This window comes from Lissotriton vulgaris, chromosome 1_1, assembly GCF_964263255.1.
Source record: "Lissotriton vulgaris chromosome 1_1, aLisVul1.2, whole genome shotgun sequence".
NCBI lineage: Eukaryota > Metazoa > Chordata > Amphibia > Caudata > Salamandridae > Lissotriton > Lissotriton vulgaris.
This window is the reverse complement of record NC_141685.1, coordinates 1,087,204,801-1,087,224,990: the sequence shown is the minus strand read 5'-3', so window position 1 is coordinate 1,087,224,990 and position 20,190 is coordinate 1,087,204,801. Positions and strand designations below refer to the sequence as shown.

General features: G+C 44.0%; 1 protein-coding gene and 1 pseudogene across 1 annotated transcript in view; one reads left to right on the top strand and one right to left on the bottom strand.

Moving 5' to 3' along the window:
• Positions 1-20,190, bottom strand: part of ENTHD1 (ENTH domain containing 1) — a 1,212,238-nt gene that overhangs the window by 717,652 nt on the left and 474,396 nt on the right. The window lies entirely within an intron of this gene.
• On the top strand, positions 18,149-18,317 carry LOC147748638 (U2 spliceosomal RNA; annotated as a pseudogene).

Here is a 20,190-nt window from a genome sequence, read left to right as displayed (position 1 = left end):
TCGCTGTGTGAGAGACAGGTGTGTGAAGGTGACTACCACTCAGACTTGGCTGTCAGGCGGACTGGGAGCTGGCTGTGTGTCGGGACAGTTGGAGCACTTGACCGGGGAGAGAGCAGGGCGGATGAGGTAGAGCTATCAGTGGCTGGGGAAGCCAGAGGGCTGCTTGAACCTGGTGGTGTAGTGGCACGTGGAGGTAGAATCATGCTGATGTGAGACACAGTGTGGCTGGGAGATTGTGGATGGATGCCTTTCCACTTCCTGGGGATTCTTAATGGCTTCTCTGACTTGAGAATAATTCGAAGTGGTGTGGACACAACTGGCACACTCACCACCAAAGCTGCATCAGGTGAAGATGCTGGCACTCCCTCTGGGGACATGCTGAATCCAGCGGTACGCTTCGCCTGGCCTCGCCTATGCCATTCCATCCACTGTTTACCAGGTGTTACCCCTACAGTGCCCACCTTCCGCTGCTTCACTGGGCTTGGAATGGGAGTCAAGGTGGTGGGTGAATCTGCCTTGGACCCCTTCTTATGTGTACACTTGGCATGCACAACCTTCTCAGTGGGTACAGAAACTGTCTGCTTCTTTTTGCGAGATGCTTTAGGGACAGTAGAGTCCTTGGCTGGGGATTTCTCTGATGCATGTGAGCCAGAGGTCTGCTTCTCTGCTTTTTGGCCCCTGGTGTCATCTGACGGGCTTTTGTCTTTGCACTCTGGGATGGCTTTAGTCTTCTGTGGGGATGGTGTCTGTGGCCTGGACCGCTTGGGCTGCTGCTGCTGTGTGCTTCGTGTGCTGTATCGTGACTTTGTGGTCTGTGGAGCGTGGTCACTATCGTCAGACGTGGCCACTGCCAGGGGAGTGGACAAAGGGTCCGGACCTGGACTCAGAGTTTGTGCTAGTTGAAGGGTTGCCGTCTCTGTGGAGGACAAAGACTGGACAGTCCGGTGCAGCCCACCCACGTCTGAATATATGCCCTCCATGAAAGCAACCACCTGTGCCACGTTTTTGTTGTAGTCTATGAATGCATTGAGGAGAGCTGTCTGGCCTACACACAGCTGGCATAAAATGTCCACAGACTCAGCACTGATGGCAGCAGGGTGGACAGGGGCAGGGGCAGCTGGGCCCGGGGTGAAGGACACTCTTCCCCTCTTACTGGGGCGAACACGGGCAACACCAGAGGAAGTGGCTGGGAGGGTGGGCATCTACACTGTGCTGTGGAAGATGATGCAGAGTCCTCGTTCCCTGTGCCCGCCAACATGGATGCATCACCGCTGGGATCAGATGACGTTGAACTCTGCATCTCTGGCTGTAATTGCTGCAGCAGACGCCTGTCCCCCTCCGAGGTGCTGGTCACATCTGTGTCACTCGGCTCCTGTGCTTGTTTCCCCATCACCACTGGTGTCCGTCCCCTGTCCCTCCGTGACCACGGGAGATGCTGCATGAGAGAGAGAGAGATGTGGGGTCAGTTCAGTGGCAGCAACATTAAAAACATATGCAAGCAAAGCATCACAGAAGATGACTAAATCTACATGTTGCACAGCACCCTGTGCAATGACATTGTGCTAACTCACTTAATTGACTCAAATAGTGCGTGTAAACAAGAAAATCAGGCATAAGTGAGCCATGTGATGACCACACAGCTCAACACCCTGCTGGCGGCTTCGTTCAACCAGACACACAAATAGCTCTGAGCACACCTAGGGCCATGATGGGGGCACACAACATGTTGCCACTGACATATCTGGATGGAGCGGGAGAGGACAACACAGACACAGATTACAACATGACATTCCACAATGGCCATGAGCCCATGCCACCCACCATGTTGTACTTTGGGGCACAACTACTGTTGCACATTGGTCTAAACCTCCCAAATCTGAGGTCAGGCAATGCACGCATTGATAAAAGAGCACTCAGATTGGGCACACTGCCGTTCCCTTTCAAAGGATTTCCCAGACTACCAAAATGCAGACGATACCTGAAGACCATGACTCAGATTGCAATGGAAATGCACAGTACTCAAATTACCTCAGTAAGTTCAGGTACGGTAAATGCATGACAGCTGCACCCAGCACAGCGGACACTTACAAACCACTGTATCACACTACCAACATCACTTAGGCCAGCGCTGGCACAGGCCCTGTACAGATGCAGCCACTCACAGCCAAAGTCACCCTTCCCTGAATACTCACCCCTAGCTTGCTTCTGATCCTCCCTCAAACGTGCATCCAGCTAAGACTGTGTAACGGCCAAGATGCGGCCCATTAGTGGTGTCATGCTGTGCAGTGCCAAACGCCAAGTGCGAGGGAGCAGCCCCAAGGTCATCTCCGCCACGTTCTTTGCCAGCCGGTTGATGTCGTCCTACCTCTTGTGGCAGTGGGTGCTCCATCGGTTTGAGACACCCAGAGCCCGCACCTTGCCACAATGGCCCTCCACATGGACTTACGCTGGTGTACCTTGAGCTGCAGGCATGGGAGACAAGAGGGGGAAAACATCAGTGGCACAGTGTAATGTACCTACATCTCTCAGTACAGTAGCAAGATACTAACTCATCCCAAATCCACGGATATGTCTAACTAGACAAGAATGCATCTCACATGGAACATCTGCATGGGAAAAGCTGATGTAAATGCATGCAGCTGTGAGGGGGAACACAGTCCCTGCACATCTCCCACACATGCAGGATGCCAGCACTGAAAGCTGTTTATAGCCTGCCCACATGTCCTGTCCATTTTTAGGTTGAACAAGATATACATCGCACATCACCATGTGTTTGGGGGTAGACTCACTGTGTCCAAACTGCGCACCCCTCAATGTCCTTGCCCTGTGAATAGCTCACTGTGTCATGGATGTAACATTGTGGGAAAGGATCTCACAAATACAAAATCCTCCTCACAAGGGCGGTCGTATCCAATCAACAGGGCTGGGATGGCTCATAGCTGGTGTGCAATGAGAAAAGACACATGTAATACTCTGTAAGTTAAGTGATGTGACCGTGTCATTTTGGTTGGTGACTGTGCAGGCCAGGTGGGCTCACACTGAGATGGACAACAAGGGCACACACAGCCATTCAGCCAAGCAATCACTATCCTGACTCTTGCATTAACAACTTGCTGCGTCACTGCATGGCTGACAAGACAACACATGTCACTCAAATATTGATGTGCAGGCAGGTAAACGTGTGGAATAGGGTATACCCACCTTGCCCCTGGAGACAGCATGTTAGGCAGTGCATGACACAACGCCACACTCTCAGGCGCATATTGCATGAGTTCAACTACATGTGTGCCCCCTGCACTCTCCCCTGTTGAAGACTTACCACAACATTTGGGGCACCATATAACCTTGGGTACTGTGTGAGCACCTCATCCACTAGGACCTACAGCTCCTCGCTTGTGAAGGTACTGGCAAAGATATTCTCAGTCCTTGCCATCACTGTGGACATGAGGCAGCAGCGGTGGAAGTGGGTGGTGAGGGGTCTCAGGCAGTAGTCCCTGGAGGCAGCAGCAGATGAGGGGTCTCAGGCAGCAGTCTCTGGAGGCAGCAGCAGTTGAGGGGTCTCTGGCAGCAGTCCCTGAAGGCAGCAGCAGATGAGGGGTCTCAAGCAGCAGTCACTGGAGGCAGCAGCAGATGAGGGGTCTCTGGCAGCAGTCCCTGGATGCAGCAGCAGATGAGGGGTCTCTGGCAGCAGCCCCTGGAGGCAGCAACATATGAGGAGTCTTGGGCAGCAGTCCCTGGAGGCAGCAACAGATGAGGGGTCTCAGGCAGCAGGCTCTGGGAGCAGTGGAAATGTGAGGTTCCCTCCCACACATATCTATCCCCCTGGGGTTGTTTCAGTGGTGCTAAGCTGCTGCAATTGGTGTTCCAGTTCTGCATTTTTCAATTGCATCCAATGACCGGCTCCACGATTTTCAAAATTGCATCATGCTACCGTGATTGAGGTTCCTGTTGGCTGTAAGGCATGATCCATGGCGGTGACACACCGCAGGGGCCAGGCCGGCGCTACCACCGTGGTGCGTCTTTTCAAATGCATCCAATGACTGGCACCACTGCGGCGGAGCACCCTACCGCGATTTTTCAAAATTGCATCATGCTACCGCGATTAAGGTTCGCATTGGCTGTAAGGGCATAGTCCATGGCGGTGACACACCACAGGGGCCAGGCGGTAGCTACCGCGATTTGGGTACCATACATTCACAGGAGTCACCGCGATTTGGGTGACGGAGCATGCTAACCGCCATTTGGCAACACATAGATAGTTATCACTACCGCACTTGTGTTTTGGGGATTGGTGGTGACACACCACTGGCGCAAGGAGGCAGCTACTCCGATTTGGGTGCCATAAATTCACATGAGTCACCGCGATTTGGGTGGCGGAGTATCCCAACCGCCATTTGGCAATACATAGATAGCTATCACTGCCGCACTTGTGTCTTGGGAATTGGTGGTGACACACGCTGGGATCAGGCGGTAGCTACCGCGATTTGGGTGTCAAACTATATTGTAGTTCGTATTTGCTTTATAGACTCTGCGCATTGGAATAATATACACTATAGTTTTTGCATAGGACTGAGGTCAGTTTGCCTTTATCAAGTATATTAAACTTAATTACTTTGTGTGCCAGATAACACAGAGGACACTAGAAACTTCTCGAATAAACAAGAAGGGAGTCGTTTCTGACAGCCGCATAAACATGACAATTTTGTTTCCCTTATGATTGGAACAGTTCTCAGAATTGTGAAAACAATAGATGACAGTTTCACTCAGTTAATTGTGCATGCTTAGTTTCTTCAGAGTTACACAGAAATAGATAGACAGGCGTTTCAATAAAATGATTTTTTGAACAGTCTTATTTCTTGTGCAAGAGATATGAGCTGTTACAATCGCAAGACAGTACGCAAAATATAATACGTACAGCGTAAGCAGTAAGAAGAAATAATACTGCAATAGTATGGTCTTTTAGCTATAACATATATTAATATAAACATAAATAAATAACACAGGCTAAAATGTGAATACTCGTCTGGTGCTTCCAAATAGTTCTACCCCAGTGTACCTAACCTTAGTGTAGTATGAGGTAAGAAGTAGGTCCTGTTTTCTATAGTATGGTATGCTATGGTTTGTATATGCCAAGAGTCCTTCTAGGTTCTAGTCTGCTCCATACCTTAGAATGAGAGAGGTGGAAATCTCTTTCCGGATCTCAATCCCTAACACCCCGTGAAGGGAGTCAGGACACTGGAATCTGGAATCTCTGCGAGCAGGATGACAGCGTCTGGTCAGTGAGTCAGGCGGGGACTCTAATTCCTTCCGAACTTGCCGTTGCGAGCCATATCGAACTGTGTAGCCAAGCCGTGGTATGCCATGGTAAGTGAAGGTATATTTATACCTGGAAGGTGCCTAGGAATGCTAGCATTGATGTAAAGTTGGGCAGAAGAAGACATCATGAATGAACGCCTAAGGAATAGTTGTTCATGCATAATATATGCATTCTTGGAGAAATCAATAATCTAAGCAGGGAAAGTCCCAATGCCTTAAGGGTCTGGTTTCTAAGAACTCGTTGTGACGTGGGAGGGACCGATGTGGGTTTCCATGCCTGTATTTGGATAGCTTGGCTGATGCCTAAATAAGGACTAGGATACTATGCCCAAATAAGGGCAACGTGAGTTGTGCCGATATAAGGGCATGATTCGGAAAACCTATGAACGGGTATCTAAATCGAAACATAACACCCACTCCAGTTTCAAATGATCGACATTACTAATTGCTAAACATGCTAAACATACTAAAAATAGAGTTATACATGAGTTGTTAAAAACATGTCTAAAACATATTTTTAAAGTGCATTAAAAAACTGTTGCCATGCATGAAATGCAATGGTGCTGTACATATTAAGGCAATGTTCCATTCTAAGCATATGCGTACAGTGAATGAACATAAATATATACATATGATGAAATGGTTCGTAATTACAGAAGAAAAAAAATTGAAACCATTTCATGTCAGGTTGCATAAATTAAATTGTTTGACAAGATGGCAATTTGTCTCCAGAAGTGTTCAAAGAATTCTCTTCTCTGTGAATAGTTCCACTGTAAGCAGATTAATTTGCCATAAAAAAGAAAAATACAATTTTGGAAAAAGAAATTTACTATAGGAAAATGTTCCAAGTTTTGTCTTTTGTTTAAAAAAAAAATGAAGGCTTCCCATTACACTGTGTGCTGAATCAAAAGTCAGTGTATGGGGTTGGAGAAAACATGAAATCCTCTATTCCTGTAGACAAAAAACTGTCTACCGTTGTAGGTGATAGTTGGATTACCACTTTTAGAAGATTAACTGCACATTGATGTGAAGCATCACCTTCAGCATTGGAAGCATCAGCAACGTTCGTTTCCGATGTCACCTGCGTGCCTGTTATTTCCTCTCGTACTTCAGCAGTAGCAATTTGCGTCTGTGAGATCTCAATGAATGCCGTCATCAGGATTGGTAGCCTCTCGGGGCACCACAAAGCATGGGCCGTTACCGTGTCCAGCACAGTATCGATATCCATTGGTATGACTGATGGCATGGGCGTCCGCAGAAATGTTTCCAGGTGGGGGCACATTTTTAACTTCATCACCACCCCTCTTGCACCCTTCTCCCCTCTGCCTTCCACCTTTCTCCCCCTTCGCCTTGCACCCTTCTCCTCTCTGCCTTGCACCCTTCTCCCCTCTGCCTTGCACCCTTCTACGCTCTGCCTTGCATCCTTCTCCTCTCTGCCTTGCACCCTTCTCCCCTCAGACTTGCACCCTTCTCTTCTCAGCCTTGCACCCTTCTCCCCCTCCCTGTTGCACCCTTCTCCCCTCCACCTTACACCCTTCTCCCCTCTGCCTTGCATCCTTCGCCCCCTTCGCCCTTTCCGCCTTGCACCCTTCTCCCCTCTGCCTTACACCCTTCTCCCCTCCGCCTTGGACCATTCTCTCCCTCTGCCTTGCACCCTTCTCTCCCTCTGCCTTGCACCCTTCTCCCCACCGTATTGCACCCTTCTCCTCTCTGCCTTGTACCCTTCTCCCCTGTGCCTTGCACCCTCTCCTCCTCCCCGTTGCACCCTTCTCTGCCCTGCCTTGTACCCTTCTCTCCTCCGCCTTGCACCCTTCTCTACCTTGCACCAGTCTCCTCTCTGCCTTGCACCCTTCTCCTCTCTTGCTTGCACCATTCTCCCCTCTGCCTTGTACCCTTCTCCCCTGTGCCTTGTACCCTTCTCCCCTCTGCCTTGCACCTTTCTCCCCTCTGCCTTGTACCTTTCTCCCGTCTGCCTTGTCCCTTTCTCCCCTGTGCCTTGCACCCTTCTCCCCTCCCCGTTGCACCCTTTTCCCCTCTGCCTTGCACCCTTCTTCCCTCCGCCTTGCACCCTTCTCCCCCTCCCCGTTGCACCATTTTCCCCTCTGCCTTGCACCCTTCTCCCCTCCGCCTTGCACCCTTCTCTACCTTGCACCCTTCTCTCTGCCATGCACCCTTCTCCCCTCTGCCTTGCACCCTTCTCCTCTCTGCCTTGCACCCTTCTCCTCTCTACCTTGCACCCTTCTACTCTATGTCTTGCACCCTTCTCCTCTCTACCTTGCACCCTTCTCCTCTCTGCCTTGCACCCTTCTCTCCTTTGCCCTGCACCCTTCTCGGCCAACCCCTTGCACCCTTCCCACCCAATGGAGGGGGCTGCCACCTGGAACAATGCCACCATTTCAAAATCATGTTGGACTAGGGCCGGCCCTGACTGGGCCCACACCGGACGCACTAGCGATCCACGGGGGGGACAAGTGCCCCCCCTTGTCCTCCCCTGCGGATGCCCATGACTGATGGGAGTGTTAGACAGATGTCTAGCACACATTCTTAAACGCAAAGCAGGCAGCGTAGAACAGGTGAGATGCAATCTTGCCAAATTGGTCTGAAAGGCAGAAATCATGTGGTATTTATTTCTCGTAGACGAGGTAAACCCAAAAGTTGTACTATGCGCTCACAACACTTCCTTTCCAGCAGAGCTTTCTCCATGGTGCTGGAAGTGACGCCGGTGGATTGGCTTGCCATAACGTAGCAGTGGGAATAAAAACAGGATTCCTGCAACGAGTGCTAGAATTAGCGGCAGACCACCAAACACCGAGTGCACGAAGTTTGGGATGATTACGAGGACTGCTTGAAAAGGTGTTAACAGTCCTGAACATACGTTCTTAAATACATGCACAATACCGCTCGTATCAGACATGTTTAAGATACGTCCCAACATTTCTTTGAAATGTGTAGGGCAGTTTGTACTTAACAGAGCCTGTATCTCTGCCAAAGTCCTTGCAATTTGTAGATCATAGGTTTCTTTGGCCGAGGTCAAAGGCACGGTTTGTTGTAAAAGAATGGCTTTCATTCTGCTTAAAGTGTCAATTCGTATAGAAGAGATGTTCAGTGAAGGCCATAAAGGCGACTTCCTGACTGTGTCTATTTGAGGGAACAAAACTTGCATACAGCAAGTGACCCTGGAAGTAACCGTTACTAGGTATGGGATGCCTGGCAACAGGCCACAGCAGCTGTGTCTATTCAACATAATGTAACTTCCATTTGAAAGTTGTCCAAAAATTGGATTAATCACTGCGGCTGGTGAACCTTGCAGGTGACAGGACAAATTTGCTGTGGAACCATTACAAGCCCCATGTAAATTAATACCCTGACATAGGAGAGAACCGCTTAGTGCATCTTTACAGTGTGTACCGCTAAGTAACACTTCATGCCACCCACTCCAACATCTGTGTGTGTAAGGTAAATTCCAGGATGTGTTGATGTATTCTTTACCCAACCTATCATATTTGCCTGCTGGTATATTTTTGAGGCAATACTGAAAATGGAAAGTTGTAACAGGCAGAGTTATTTTGCTATGAATGATCCACTCAGTAGCTGGTTTTTCTGCTACCATAAATAGCAATATTTCCAGTTTTTCAATGCTCAGCATTGTATACTTTTCTCTCCTTTGTGCCAGTTCGATCTGTTTATCAGTGACAATGAATTCTGAAAACAGACGTTGTGTTGATAAAACGCCAAGGCACATAGCCTGCACGCAATTTTTGTAACGTCCAGCCTAATAGCAAAATAGAACGTAGTTGAGACTGGCCTTGACGCAGCATGACCAAATCTTGTTCCATAATGTCTATGGCAGAGGATATAATGTTGCCCAAATGAATATATCCTGGATGACAGAGTAGTTAACCCATTGTCGACTACAGCGAGAGATTTCTCTAAATTAATACGATCAATTTTTCGTATTCTCTCTGCAGTGTCTGCTTGGGTAACCTTCCATATTTCATTATAAGCAGCATAGACACCGGCATATATGAAACGTTTTGACGCGTTTTTTTTGGACCTAGCAAGAAATTCCTAAGGTCTGCGCCTTCTTCAAGTAAAGATAAGTGTTGTTTTACATCCACTAGTGTAGATTTCTCGAGCCAAACAAGACACAATTTTCCTACACTGTATATTGTTACTACCCCTGGATGCTGTCTTTGAACATAGCGTGGGTCTGGCCTATTGATAGTGAAACCCTGTGGTTTTTTTCAGGAATCATTCTTGACAAATGTTTGTGTCTGTGGGCCAGAGCAACCATTTTTCCCATTCAGGATCTGATCTGTTGTGATGTAAAATAGTATGTATGTCGACCTCCCCCAGTGTAGTGCTATTACTTGCAGGAGCAGGACGAAGTGTTCATGTGTCTGATCTTGGCTAACCCAAGTCAAGACGTTTGTTGGACAGTGTCATTCAAAAACATTATTTGCTGTGGGATGATACAGGCTCTAAACAAAGCTTCTATCCCCTGCACTTGCCAATCTTTTGTACCCCATACAGATATTGTGTCTTTCCAAAAGTTGAAACCCTGTCTAGACAGTTTGGTAATAAAGACTGCAGAATAAATCTGTTTTGTATTGGTTAACATATTTTTCATTCCTGTTTTGTTCACATTTATTAAATAAAACGTTTCTGGATTGGAAATGTTGAACCCCGAAAAATATGTAAACTTCATTTCTAACGTTTTTGAGCTACCCTTTGGTGGTGTGTAACAATGTTACCATTGGTTATACATAAATACATTTCTAAATGTTGCAGATTTATGCAAGAAATGATGACCATAGTGGTTGTAACAATAAGCTGTTCATAGTCTGATGAACCCTCTAAATAATCATGATTAGCTAACGTAGCTGATTTTTCTAGATCAAACATCATGTTATTAACATTCTCGAAGTCCCAATATTCAGAAAAGGTACTAGAGGTAATAAAGTCACTTAATGAAATTTTAAATAAGTGTGGAATCTTCAAAAGTTCAGACGGGCCGAATGTCATATTCAGTTTTGTCCCAAACTGTACCATCTTGTATAGGAACTGCTGTGATGTTCGCTGCTGACAAGTCTCTTGCTTCATGATGGGATGATTTATGTGGTCTTCACTGTAGTGGGGCTACATCTCGCCCCAAACAATCGCACAGCGAAATGTGCCAATTGCATTCATGTTTACTTGTTTTTTCATGTTCAACCATTTTACTCCGTTATATTCCACGCTTGTCATACTCATTCATCAGTTTTAATTCGAGTCCACGCGCTGAGTGTACATGCCGTTTCCGAGTTTTTACTGTTCAAACCATGTCTATCCGGACTTTATGAATGAACAGGACTGAAGCAATAATTCATGTCAGGCAGCGTTTATTCAAAAAATACCCAATGCATTTCGGGCTCAACGCCCTTCTACGGGGGTCACTGTAAACAAATAATAAATAACCGTAGTCACAAGTTATGTTATCCACTTAAATACAACATATCTTAATGCTAACCCAATTTATAAACATTTTGCACAATACCATAGAAAACCTTTATGCACTTAAAAAACTTTACTCAACAGGTTGATGCATTACGGGAATCACTAAGTGCCACACAACCTAACTAATGTACTATTCCTAATTTATATCCTAGTCCTTATTACATTTCTATTTTTCGAAAAGTTGAAACCCCTTCGACCTCTTCCTTACATGCGAGTTTCTCACAATACTTTCTTATCTGCCTGCACCTAGACATTGTATCACTTATATTCCCCTTCGTAACCTTCTCTTATACCTGTCTCTCTACAAGCACCCTTAATAGAATGGTAAGACGTATGCAAACTGCCGTGCCTTATCTCTCATGTTTAATTGCGTTCTCGAAGACCGTCATTATCTAACAGTAACACCTTTCTCTGTTCCCACCCCTCCATCTTTGCTGGTTTATCAACCGAACCATAAGTTTGCGATCCATTCTACTTCACACGTACCTGCCTTCTGTTGTTTAAAACCGTCCGTCCTTACTCCGTCTAACTTCCCATTAGTTTTCCTCCCAGAATCCCTCTCTTATTTAACCCTTGGTTTCAACTTCCCAATTCCGTTTCAAATTCCCCGCCCTCCCAGCTGCAATTGTTAAATGTTCTACGTGAATCACTGCATCTCCCATAATGCTGTTCGTGTGGATTTAACCAACCGGTACAATTCACAATCATGCAAACAAGAATAAAACGTTGGTATTTCACATAATGCAAAAATGTTAATTTATCATTTAGTGCAAACAAATGTTGGATATAAGCAGTTAATGTCATTTTCGTCTAAGAGTAATCCTTAAGCGTCTTTAACACTGTCCTTGATGAACCACGTTGTTGTTTCTGGCGTGCAGACTCGTATTTATTTCAATAATTTGATCAACTTCTTCATCTTTATCCTTGGGTGCTATCCTGGTGTAGGGCGTTAGCTAAACTGCACTGTAAAAGGGGTCAGGATGCACACCTTTCTTATTCCAAATTTCTCATGCTTGTCTCTTTTAGTCTAACGAGTGCGTGCAGATTGAGTCTGTTGCCATGCCCTAATGGCAATAAAGTTGTAAACTTCACTGTAGTGGGGCTACATCTCGCCCCAAACAATCGCACAGTGAAATGTGCCAATTGCATTCATGTTTACTTGTTTTTTCATGTTCAACCATTTTACTCCGTTATATTCCACGCTTGTCATACTCATTCATCAGTTTTAATTCGAGTCCACGCGCTGAGTGTACATGCCGTTTCCGAGTTTTTACTGTTCAAACCATGTCTATCCGGAATTTATGAATGAACAGGACTGAAGCAATAATTCATGTCAGGCAGCGTTTATTCAAAAAATACCCAATGCATTTCGGGCTCAACGCCCTTCTTCGGGGGTCACTGTAAACGAATAATAAATAACCGTAGTCACAAGTTATGTTATCCACTTAAATACAACATATCTTAATGCTAACCCAATTTATAAACATTTTGCACAATACCATAGAAAACCTTTATGCACTTAAAAAACTTTACTCAACAGGTTGATGCATTACGGGAATCACTAAGTGCCACACAACCTAACTAATGTACTATTCCTAATTTATATCCTAGTCCTTATTACATTTCTTAAATAGAAATGTAATAAGGACTAGGATATAAATTAGGAATAGTACATTAGTTAGGTTGTGTGGCACTTAGTGATTCCCGTAATGCATCAACCTGTTGAGTAAAGTTTTTTAAGTGCATAAAGGTTTTCTATGGTATTGTGCAAAATATTTATAAATTGGGTTAGCATTAAGATATGTTGTATTTAAGTGGATAACATAACTTGTGACTACGGTTATTTATTATTTGTTTACAGTGACCCCCGAAGAAGGGTGTTGAGCCCGAAATGCATTGGGTATTTTTTGAATAAACGCTGCCTGACATGAATTATTGCTTCAGTCCTGTTCATTCATAAAGTCCGGATAGACATGGTTTGAACAGTAAAAACTCGGAAACGGCATGTACACTCAGCGCGTGGACTCGAATTAAAACTGATGAATGAGTATGACAAGCGTGGAATATAACGGAGTAAAATGGTTGAACATGAAAAAACAAGTAAACATGAATGCAATTGGCACATTTCGCTGTGCGATTTTTTGGGGCGAGATGTAGCCCCACTACAGTGAAGTTTACAACTTTATTGCCATTAGGGCATGGCAACAGACTCAATCTGCACGCACTCGTTAGACTAAAAGAGACAAGCATGAGAAATTTGGAATAAGAAAGGTGTGCATCCTGACCCCTTTTACAGTGCAGTTTAGCTAACGCCCTACACCAGGATAGCACCCAAGGATAAAGATGAAGAAGTTGATCAAATTATTGAAATAAATACGAGTCTGCACTCCAGAAACAACAACGTGGTTCATCAAGGGCAGTGTTAAAGACGCTTAAGGATTACTCTTAGACGAAAATGACATTAACTGCTTATATCCAACATTTGTTTGCACTAAATGATAAATTAACATTTTTGCATTATGTGAAATACCAACGTTTTATTCTTGTTTGCATGAATGTGAATTGTACCGGTTGGTTAAATCGACACGAACAGCATTATGGGAGATGCAGTGATTCACGTAGAACATTTAACAATTGCAGCTGGGAGGGCGGGGAATTTGAAACGGAATTGGGAAGTTGAAACCAAGGGTTAAATAAGAGAGGGATTCTGGGAGGAAAACTAATGGGAAGTTAGACGGAGTAAGGACGGACGGTTTTAAACAACAGAAGGCAGGTACGTGTGAAGTAGAATGGATCGCAAACTTATGGTTCGGTTGATAAACCAGCAAAGATGGAGGGGTGGGAACAGAGAAAGGTGTTACTGTTAGATAATGACGGTCTTCGAGAACGCAATTAAACATGAGAGATAAGGCATGGCAGTTTGCATACGTCTTACCATTCTATTAAGGGTGCTTGTAGAGAGACAAGTATAAGAGAAGGTTACGAAGGGGAATATAAGTGATACAATGTCTAGGTGTAGGCAGATAAGAAAGTATTGTGAGAAACTCGCATGTAAGGAAGAGGTCGAAGGGGTTTCAACTTTTCGAAAAATAGAAATGTAATAAGGACTAGGATATAAATTAGGAATAGTACATTAGTTAGGTTGTGTGGCACTTAGTGATTCCCGTAATGCATCAACCTGTTGAGTAAAGTTTTTTAAGTGCATAAAGGTTTTCTATGGTATTGTGCAAAATGTTTATAAATTGGGTTAGCATTAAGATATGTTGTATTTAAGTGGATAACATAACTTGTGACTACGGTTATTCATTATTCGTTTACAGTGACCCCCGAAGAAGGGTGTTGAGCCCGAAATGCATTGGGTATTTTTTGAATAAACGCTGCCTGACATGAATTATTGCTTCAGTCCTGTTCATTCATAAAGTCCGGATAGACATGGTTTGAACAGTAAAAACTCGGAAACGGCATGTACACTCAGCGCGTGGACTCGAATTAAAACTGATGAATGAGTATGACAAGCGTGGAATATAACGGAGTAAAATGGTTGAACATGAAAAAACAAGTAAACATGAATGCAATTGGCACATTTCGCTGTGCGATTTTTTGGGGCGAGATGTAGCCCCACTACAGTGAAGTTTACAACTTTATTGCCATTAGGGCATGGCAACAGACTCAATCTGCACGTACTCGTTAGACTAAAAGAGACAAGCATGAGAAATTTGGAATAAGAAAGGTGTGCATCCTGACCCCTTTTACAGTGCAGTTTAGCTAACGCCCTACACCAGGATAGCACCCAAGGATAAAGATGAAGAAGTTGATCAAATTATTGAAATAAATACGAGTCTGCACGCCAGAAACAACAACGTGGTTCATCAAGGACAGTGTTAAAGACGCTTAAGGATTACTCTTAGACGAAAATGACATTAACTGCTTATATCCAACATTTGTTTGCACTAAATGATAAATTAACATTTTTGCATTATGTGAAATACCAACGTTTTATTCTTGTTTGCATGATTGTGAATTGTACCGGTTGGTTAAATCCACACGAACAGCATTATGGGAGATGCAGTGATTCACGTAGAACATTTAACAATTGCAGCTGGGAGGGCGGGGAATTTGAAACGGAATTGGGAAGTTGAAACCAAGGGTTAAATAAGAGAGGAATTCTGGGAGGAAAACTAATGGGAAGTTAGACGGAGTAAGGACGGACGGTTTTAAACAACAGAAGGCAGGTACGTGTGAAGTAGAATGGATCGCCAACTTGTGGTTCGGTTGATAAACCAGCAAAGATGGAGGGGTGGGAACAGAGAAAGGTGTTACCTTTAGATAATGAAGGTCTTCGAGAACGCAATTAAACATGAGAGATAAGGCATGGCAGTTTGCATACGTCTTACCATTCTATTAAGGGTGCTTGTAGAGAGACAGGTATAAGAGAAGGTTACGAAGGGGAATATAAGTGATACAATGTCTAGGTGCAGGCAGATAAGAAAAGAAAGTATTGTGAGAAACTCGCATGTAAGGAAGAGGTCGAAGGGGTTTCAACTTTTCGAAAAATAGAAATGTAATAAGGACTAGGATATAAATTAGGAATAGTACATTAGTTAGGTTGTGTGGCACTTAGTGATTCCCGTAATGCATCAACCTGTTGAGTAAAGTTTTTTAAGTGCATAAAGGTTTTCTATGGTATTGTGCAAAATGTTTATAAATTGGGTTAGCATTAAGATATGTTGTATTTAAGTGGATAACATAACTTGTGACTACGGTTATTTATTATTCGTTTACAGTGACCCCCGAAGAAGGGCGTTGAGCCCGAAATGCATTGGGTATTTTTTGAATAAACGCTGCCTGACATGAATTATTGCTTCAGTCCTGTTCATTCATAAAGTCCGGATAAACATGGTTTGAACAGTAAAAACTCGGAAACGGCATGTACACTCAGCGCGTGGACTCGAATTAAAACTGATGAATGAGTTTGACAAGCGTGGAATATAACGGAGTAAAATGGTTGAACATGAAAAAACAAGTAAACATGAATGCAATTGGCACATTTTGCTGTGCAATTGTTTGGGGCGAGATGTAGCCCCACTACAGTGAAGTTTACAACTTTATTGCCATTAGGGCATGGCAACAGACTCAATCTGCACGCACTCGTTAGACTAAAAGAGACAAGCATGAGAAATTTGGAATAAGAAAGGTGTGCATCCTGACCCCTTTTACAGTGCATGATTTATGTGGTCTCAGAAGTAAGTTCACTATTTTAGTTGCTGTGTCCATTTGAATATATCTTACATTTATCAGCATGCTCATAGTCATTACTAAAGCTAGCCAAAGCAGAAAGAAAAATATTCCAGAAACAATCCATAGTTCATTTCAGATAAGTCTTTTTCAGGAGATGAAAAAAGTCTGTTGCTTGTTCTTTGAAAGTTCTTTGTGCTGGATTTGTTTCAGTTTCGCTGGGATCCTCAGGAAACGTATCAAAGTTAATGAAATAGCCAGAGGCAGTTCTTTCAATGGTTGGAATTGCATCAGGATTCGTTGAAATCGCTGGAACCAGTTGATCACGTGTTACGTTGGTGTAGGCAGGTGTAACAGGACGGACTGTTATTTCGATTTCAAGAAGAATAAGTTTTATAGCATTGTTGCATAGTCCTTCATTTCTCACTTCGGACTCTTCGAAGGTGATGAGTCTTTTAGTTTGAACCTCTTGGATAGTAGCTAGAGGAGTGTGTCTGCTACTTAGTTGGAGTCCACATGGCCTACTGCTTAGTTTAGGCCACATAGTGTGGTTTGATGAGGTCGACGACACAAATCTTTTCTCCTTTTTTCCAGCAAGGGGCGGCAGAAGTATTGTTCCTGATACGTGAATGGCTAGGACAGGTACTGGTTGTCTGTAAGAAGGCCCAAATTCCTTCTTATCCGCAATCTTCTCTTTGACTAGATCCCTAAGCTTTGGGATCCAGCCAGGCCTTGCTAGGACGGCTGGATTTTCCCCAGTGGTGGTTGGCTTCAGGAACATGTTGCTTTGTTTCGATCTTAGTTCATTTAAGTCCTGTAAAACAGCCAAACAATCTTTGATGTCAAAAGGTTTATTTTCCACCACTGTGCCTTTGTAATTGAGATCTGGGACCCACATTCTTGTCCCAAACAGGACCTCATATGGAGTGACACCCCCAAGAGACCTTCTTGGCAAGTGTTGGACCTCATAAAGATGTTTGAACCCACCCACCACCCGAACCTAAAACTCTAGCTGTTATGGACCACTTTATGTCCAGATTTTTCCTTTCCACAACAGAATTTCCCTCAGGATGGAATGGAGAGGAGTACCGCAATCATACGCCCAAACTGGCCACGGCTTCTTTGTAAGCTCGAGAGCTAAACGCAGGGCCGTGGTCAGAGTGTAGTGTGCCTATTGCGTATGTGCCGATAAAGACTCGCTAATCTTTTATAACAGTTTGAGGGTCAGCCGAGCGCTGAGACCACATCCATAGGAACCTTGAGCACAAATCCACTGCGACCATGATATATTTATAGTTACCATCCCTTTGCAAGGGACCGCAGTGATCCAGTAAACACACACTAATGGTTTATCAGAAGATGAAAGTATCTACGTTTCACTGTAGAGACTTTCAACTTCTGGCATATTTCACATTCTGAAACATAGTTTTTGGTCTGTTTCCTATTGCCGGGCCACCAATATCTCTGTTTTAATAATGATACTGTGGCGGAAACACCTGCATGGGTACAGGCTATCCCTTCATGTGCTGCTAGGATTAGTCCTAATCTACGTTCCATGTTTGGAATTACCCTATCCCCCACTCCAGGGATTCGAGCAAACGGAACGTTGTTTGCATCAATTATATACGAGTATGTGAGTGGAAACTTTTTAGGTAACGCTACACCGCTACCTTTGCTTGAAGCATTGACAGCCAATAATAGCTCACTGTCTAGTCTCGTTTTTGAACGAGTGATCGCAGTTACGAAGCCGTTTGCACAGCCCCCTTACCGGCTTCATCAGCCAATGAATTCCCTGTAACCTGAATGCCATCACGTTGATGACTCAGCGTGTGTATCACGTGAGTGTTTTGCAGTCCGTTTCGCAACTGAACTACTTGTTCCCAAAGCTTTTTATGCGTGATTGTGCCACCTTGCCAATTCTGTAAATAGTCATTATATGATTGAACACAGTAAAAAGAATCGCACACAATAAGTGTTGGGAATTCGCGATCCGTATTTTAAAGTGCCAATATGAATGCTTGTAGTTCAGCTCGCTGAGCTGTACAATCTCCTAGAGATTGTGCTTTTGTGACCATTGGTCGGAATTTACCATCGCGCATACATACCTTCTCGGCCTTTTGGCTAAGATCAAGTGTAGTATCTGTTCTTATCAGTTTAATACCATCGCGCATACGACTTTTAACGATCACGCATGCTGCACTGTAAGCTTGTTTATTCTCTGTAGTGGGTTGTGCAGATCCGTCAGTATAAATTATAAATTCATACTGATCAAGAGGGAGAATCTCAGTAGGCAGAGGACACTCGTGTTTGTATTGCAGGAATGCTTGTGTTTTTAAAAAAGGATCAAAAACATATTTAACATCTGTTGCAGCAAGAGAATGAGCCCATTGTACCCATTTTGGATGTAAAGCTTTTGCATTTGGAATGTTCGCTTTTGTAACTGCCTCTAAGGCTGGTACTGGAGTCACAACAATTATGCGTTTTCCCTGAGCTAGAGCTCTTTCTTTTGCTACAGCGGTTTGAACTGCTGTCAGAATTTTTTCTGTTGATGTAAAGCGCATTTCCGCAAATGTAATTTGTATGCAATTGGTACTTTCTCACATTCATTAAAAGTTAAGTAGGTGAATCCGCATTGACCCGGAATGATTCGGATCACTAAATTGCATACGTTTACGCATGTTTGTAAATGATTTATTGCTAACATGTCAGCTTGAAGTGAACGCAGGATATCTGTGTGTTCCTGTGTCCAACTTTAGATTTTGAAATCGGGTTTGATTAATTCGTAGAGAGGTTTAACCCTTTCTACGTAATTTAGAGTGCAAGTTCTTCCAAAATTTAGAAAACCTAGAATCGACTTTAATTTTTTCTGAGTATTTGGAGGTTGGAGCAGCGCACACTTTTTTAAAAAGTTAGCTGCAAGGCTTTTACCTTCACTTGAAAGCTCATATCCTAGAAAAAGGACATTGAGGTGGGCAATTCTTGATTTCTTGAAATTTAATTTGTAGCCCTCAGCGGCGAGGCCCAATATAATGCTATTCACCCTGCTCAAGTGCCTATCCAGGTCATCGTCCGTCAGATAATGTCATCAACATATGACAATGTCTCGTCATCCTAAATTTGTGGTAACTCTGTTACTCTTACTGAGAATAACCCTGGGCTGTTCTTGAACCCTTGTGGGAGTCGACAAAAGTGACGCTGGGTCCCCATTATTGAGAAAGCTGTCAAATACCTACTTTCAGGTGCTATGTTTTGGCAAAAGAAACCATTTGAAATGTCTAATGTGGTTTTATATCTTTCACACACAATTTTATTCATTAATGCTGCACTATGTGCATTTTGCACTGCAAATGTATTTGAACAAGAGTTCAGGTGTCTATAATCCAAAACTAGACAGTATGTGTTGTCAGGTTTGGAAACAGGAAACAAAGGATTGTTCATGAAGGAGGTACATGTTTCAATCACCCCTTGGTTTTTAAGTTGATCTAAGATCTCCCTGACCTGTTTTTTAGCTTCTTGCTTAGTTGGATATTGCTTTTGTGCAGTCGGTTGAATTTTTTAACTGTATCTTGTGGTGAGGTGAGCCCTCATCCCATCCTACATGGCTTTTATATAATGCCAGGGCTTGGGTAATTGCCCATTTCCTGGCATAAGTATATTTTAAATATACTGGAACATGGTTGGAGAAGGCTGGCATAATGTTTCTCAATGTGGGCACTCCCTGTCAAATTCTGGTGGCCAGTCCTGTTCTGCTAGAAGTATATCATAACCCTTTGAAAGTCTCTCCCAAAAGAGTGCTTTCACTTTTCTTGGTATGTCTCCCTCCATTCTGAGTGTTATTTCATATACCTTTTGTGGAGAACTAACCCTGATGTCAACAGTCTGTACTTGTATATGCTCATTCAAGTCCACTGTCTCCAGAAGTTCCTTCAGGTTCTGGCGAGCTATTGTTACATCTGCTGCACTGTCCAGCATTGTTTGAGCCCATTCTCCAATCTTTAGTTGTGTTCTCAGAATTCTCTGCATGTCTGATCTTCAGACCTTATACCTTCTTCTTGAAGAATTGAGGTTTTGGTTTGTTTTTCTGAACGTGTTGATCGTCTTTGGACTTCACGCGTTCTTCTTTGTGATCTGACCGTCCTCTTT